Below are 6,000 nucleotides of genomic sequence, written 5' to 3' on the forward strand. Positions count from 1 at the left end.
TGAAATAATAATTTCCCTTGAGCTCCTGCTACTATGATGGACCCTCCTTGAAGATGAAACTCTGGTACCCCATATTCATTTAAATTTACAAGCGTATAGAAAGAATTTAACATAACTTTATAACATATTTTATTGTAATTTCTTTCATTCTTATCAGGAATAAAATATTTTTACAAAACTAATGAATCTGACTGACGGTAGGAAAACAAAACATTGTTTAAATTACTATAGGAAACATCACTGATTCAAATCAGGGCTGATTGTGCTCCGGATTTTTCGCTAACCGTGATCCGGAGATCGAAGGTTCAGACGTTTCAAAAAATCATTGATCACAAAAGTTTCCGGAAATCAAATTTTCAAAGGTGGAACTTAAAAACACAGTGTATTTTATTTGTATAGGAGAGCCAGATACTTTATAAGCCAGATACTCAAGATTAATATTCATTCTTTTTCAGTAAATAGTTATTATAATCATAAACTCAAGAAAGAGACATATTTGTAAATTTCAATTACTTCTCCAGGACGACATAGGTATGTGTAAATGGTATAGAAATGTGTAAAATTTTAAGTAAACTAAAAAATATTGAGAAAAAGAAGAAAAAAGAACACCTTGTTTAAATTTTTTTCGATTTAAATTGTTTTTTTGTTTTTTTTTTACTCAAGAAATTATCCGGAATTTCGACTTGGGCTCACAATCACCCCTGGCAAATGTAATGTTGGACTGCTCCTAAAACGTGTTTAAATCCAGGGGTGTTCCCTATAAAATGGAAGAAAGAGAGAAAAATATTTTAATGCGAAGTGACCCTTGATCTTTGTATGTACAAATTAAAAAATAAAATTTGCACGATTTGCTTCGTAATATGTATTTTATAGATAACGCTGTTATGAACCAACAAAAGTAATTCTATATTTTGTTACAACAAAATCAATTTCCTAGAATAGGATACTTATTAGGTCATTTATAAAACAAAGTTTTTAAAAATGAAGCACAAAATGTTTAACTTACTAATAAAAGCTTGCAAAACGCGTTTCAAATTTTTTTAAGTTAGAAAATGAAGAAGTCAGTAAGAGTTTCTTACATTTCCGTAAAATTAAAATGATCGAATACGCCATCTGGGGGGAAAACCATGGGCGGATCGTGTTTTTGTGGGGCCCTGGACTGAAGCTACTTAGGGGCCCTAATAGTCATTTTGTCAAAAAAAAAACTTTTCTATAGTGATGTAGATAAACATAGAAAAAAATGCGACAATAAAATAATTTTATTTTTGTTTATTTACTTTTATTTGTGTATACAAACAGCAACTGTACAACATTATTGCAAAAGAAATTGACAGGTTATGTGTAGTTATGTTATATAAATTATAAAGCAACCTTTCTGCATTTTTGTGTTGCAAATTCCTTTATTTGCTCTTCACATTGTAAGTCCTTCGTTAAATCACAATTCATGGAAAGAACTGATAAATGATTTAGTCGATGGTTCGACATTGTTGTCCTATAATTGCTTTCTATATACGACATCCTGGAGAAAGAGCTCCGCTTCACAGCTAGTGATTGGCAAAGTTAAAAAAATCTTTAAGATAGTATAGCAATTTGGGAAAACATCAACAAGTTTCTTTTCATATATTAGCATAAAAATTTTAGCAAGCAAGAGGTGCAAGACTCTGGCTTAGACTGAAGTAAATAATATTTTAACTGAATGCACTCATTCACTAAATGCTCGTCTACGTCATCTGGAGAACAATAAACAATATTACGTACACTTTCCAGATCTATGTTTTCCATATTTTTGTCTTGCAAATCCATTAAAAATGTGAATTTCTTGCAATACATCTCATAGACTTGGCTCATTTTATTTAAATCCATAATCAGCTTTATCCAACGCAATGTTTTGCGTGTCTCTTTTAAATTTTTCTGCGCCGTATACTGAGAATTTATCTGTAGACTTATCTGAAAATTTTGGAGTAATGCGTCTCTTGTTTAGTGTTTGGAAGTATGTAGAAGATACCAGGCATTTTTATAACTATAACTTGGTTTATTTCCTTCATAAACAACTAAAATACTAAAAAGAGTTTTACAAAATAAAGTCTATCATCAGAGTAAGTGAAAAGACATCAGTAATTCGGAACTAGGTGGCTTAGGTCCAGCGCACGTCTCCGGGTGAGAGCTGAAGTCGAAGTGACATACTGATCGACGGTGAGCTGGTTTTTATCCTTCTTGAGTGTAGGCGCGCGCAGTCCGGGAAAGCTGATTTGCATCTTGAGAGATCGGTTTCTTCCAGCCGCATTGTATTTTAATGAAGATGACGTTCGATGTGATGAGTCTTTGATGACGCCACAGGACTCCCCCACCAGTCCAGAACGCTGAGGTACGGGAATCCGGAAACGGACGTGTCGACCGGACCGAGTTGTTGTGGACGTCTTAAGAGCAGACTTCACGGGATGTATCGGCGACGGGATGACTGGAGCCTCTTGAATCAGTGAAAAGGAATGAGCATGCTTAAGTCTATCAATGAAGATCCATCTCTTTTGAGTTCCGATCTGGACTTGAAAAAACTTCGGCTTGCGTTCGATCACCGGATAAGGACCAAGGTAAGGAGACTGGAATGGACGACGGACAGCATCATCACGGATGAAAACATGCGAAGTATCTTTCAGGGAAGCATGGACAAACATCTCCGTTGATCCACGACGTGAGGTAGGTGTTGGTCGAATCTGCCGGAAGTGCTCCTTTAAGGATAGTAGCAGTTGCTGTGGAGATTTCGTACCTGAAATAGAAGAAAAAAATTCGCTAGGTAGACGAAGATTACAGCCGTATACCAGTTCTGCTGTCGAGGTGTTAAGATCTTCCTTTAAGGCAGTTCGTATTCCCAGGAGGACGATCGGCAATTTTTCCATCCATCTTTCAGTGCCGGCGAGACTACACCTGAGGGCTCCCTTTAACTGCCGGTGAAAGCGTTCGATCAAGCCATTTGCAGAAGGGTGGTAAGCTGTGGTTCTATTACGTTTGGTACCCAGCGACTTCGAAAGAGCTGAAAATAAATTACTTTCAAAGTTACGACCCTGGTCAGTCGTAATAATCTCTGGCACACCGAACCGAGCAACCCATCCTGAAAAGAAAGCGTTAGCAACACTTTCAGCAGACTGATCTTTCAGGGGAATAGCTTCAGGCCATCGAGTGAAGCGATCGATACACGTAAGGATGTAAGTGTATCCCTGCGATGGGGGAAGTGGTCCCACAATGTCCAAGTGGTCGTGTCGAAATCTGTCGACCGCAGTTGGAAATTGACCAAGAGGGGTTTTGGTGTGTCGAGATATTTTTGATCGATGACAATCCAAACATTTCTTGCACCATTCCGTACAGTCTTTCTTCAGAGATCGCCAAATGTATCGCTGCTTAACAGCGTGAGTAGTCGGTCTGGGGCCTGAATGAGACAAGTTGTGTATTGACTGGAACACAAGGTGTCTGAAGCTCTCTGGAACATACGGGCGTATGTTACCCGTAGAGGTATCGCAAAATAGTGGTAGATCACTTGAGCTAAAAACGATCGGCTTGATCGTCAAGGAAGGGTTAGATTGTAATTCCTTCAGCTCAGCGTTTTTTGATTGCTCTTCCGCCATTGTTGTGTAATCTATCGTACTAGGTAAATCTATCACCTCTATACGAAAGAATGCATCTGCGACAACGTTATCTCTGCCTGAAATAAATCTAATATCAGTAGTATATTGACTAATAAAATCTAAGTGTCTGAGTTGACGGAGAGAGATTTTTTCGTGTTTCTGGTTAAAAGCAAAAATTAACGGCTTATGATCTGTAAAAACTGTGAAGGACCTACCTTCCAGTGTATAATGAAAATTTTTGATGGCATTATAAATTGCAAGCAACTCTCTGTCGTAAGTACTGTATTTACTTTCAGTAGGTGTTAAACGACGAGAAAAAAACGCAAGTGGTTCTGTCCTATCAGCTATATGCTGTTGTAATACAGCTCCTATGCCAAGGTCTGAAGCATCAACCGAAAGAGAAATTTTAGCATTAGGGTATGGTTGTGCTAAAAGTGCAACGTTTGCGATTGATTCCTTGCAAATATTGAAAGCTTTATCAGATTCATCAGTCCATTGTAAAGGGGTGGAGTCATTCTTCTTCCTTCCCTTAGTTAGATCGTAAAGTGCCATTTGTTGAATTGCAGCTTTGGGAATAAATCTGCGATAGAAATTGACCATTGCTAGAAACCGTCGTAAAGCACGACCTTTGTTTGGTTTTGGATAGTTGCTAAGTACCGCAACTTTGTCGGGATCTGGTTTGATTCCCTCTTTCGAAACTAGACATCCCAAAAAAGTAAGTTCTTTTACACCAAATATACATTTATCCAAATTTAAAACCATTCCTTTAGCATTTAAACGTGTGAAAATAGCCTCCAAGTCTGATAAATGTGATTTTAAATCCGTTGACGCAATAAGTAAGTCGTCAAGGTATGCGAAACATTTTAATCCTCTTAATGTTTCATCAATAAACCGTTGAAAAGTTTGGGCCGCATTCCTTAATCCGAAAGTCATATACTTAAATTCAAACAACCCTATTGGGGTGATTAAAGCAGTTTTTGGAATGTCACTAGGTTCAACAGGTATTTGGTGATACGCGCATTTTAGATCCAGTTTTGTAAAAATTGTTTTTCCATGTAATTCGGAAGCAAAATCCTGAATGTGTGGTATTGGATATCTGTCCGGCTCCGTGGCACCGTTGAGCCGGCGGTAATCCCCACAAATACGCCAATTATTCTTCCCTTTTGGCACGAGATGTATGGGACTGCTCCAAGGACAGCTGGAAGGGCGGCAAATTCCCTGGTCGACCATCTCCTGAAATTGCTCTTTAACGACAGCCAATTTATGAGGCGGCAGCCTACGAGCTCGGGAACAGAGAGGACCTTTTGTGATAATACAGTGCGTAGTTCCGTGATCCTAAACTACGACATTAACTGAAGGATTTGTCAAATTCGGAAATTTAAATAAAAGTTTATGATATACCGAATTTTTACCTATGGCGGTAATGCTATTACACGGCTGAGAGGTGTAAAAACCACGAATGTACTTTGCAGATGTGTTATTGATTAGTTGACGATTTTTAATATCTAGAATGAGTTCGAATCGTTCAAGGAAATCAGCACTCAAGGGCGCCGGCAGAATAATAAAAAAGGGGGTGCAACCCTCCAAAAAAAAAAAAATTTGAAAATATTCTGTTATTACATTTTGTTTTGTTATTACATATACTTTCATCTGGTAAATTTTTTCAAGATACATTTCTTCATTTTTAACAAGATATTTAAAAAAAAAAAGTACTAATTTACGTGGTACGAAATATGGAGGAATAGAGAAAATTCTTATGAATCCCTCGAATACATCGATTTAGTTATTGAGGCCACACCGTTTTATCCAGCTGTAGCGGAGACAATCAAAATTGGCCTAACTCTTACAGCTACTACGTGCTTTTAGTACAATGCGACGTTTTAAAACATGGAATCGGTTTACACAAGAGATTAAGTTAACAATTCTTGTTTGATTTTTAAAAAAATTAATTCTTATGTATCAATAATTACTTAATTATTTGTTTTTGAATAAAAATATTTTTAATAAAAAAATTTTATGCTCTTTAATTGTTTAAAAAAAAGCCAGGGGGGTGCAAGTGCACCCCCTTGCACCCCACTGCCGGCGCCCTTGTCAGCACCTAAAATCGGCCGTGACACATTAGCCAGAATGAAGGTCCACCGAAAAGTTCGCGGAAATCCTAAGTCTAATGTAAGCACCTTTTTCCCATAAGTGGAAATTTTCGAGCCGTTAGCTGCAAGTAATTGGATATTTTTATCGAGATGTTTCGCTGGACGCTGAACGGGATAAACCGAAACTGTTGATCCGCTATCTACCAGAAATTTCGCACCGAAATTTTGGTCTCTAATAAATAAGCGACTATGATCATAACTCGCAGAAGCCGTCACCGAAACTTGCGAGCAAG

The sequence above is a fragment of the Parasteatoda tepidariorum genome, chromosome 1, assembly GCF_982258835.1.
Source record: "Parasteatoda tepidariorum strain Cologne lab strain chromosome 1, Ptep-v5.0, whole genome shotgun sequence".
In the NCBI taxonomy this organism is placed as follows: domain Eukaryota; kingdom Metazoa; phylum Arthropoda; class Arachnida; order Araneae; family Theridiidae; genus Parasteatoda; species Parasteatoda tepidariorum.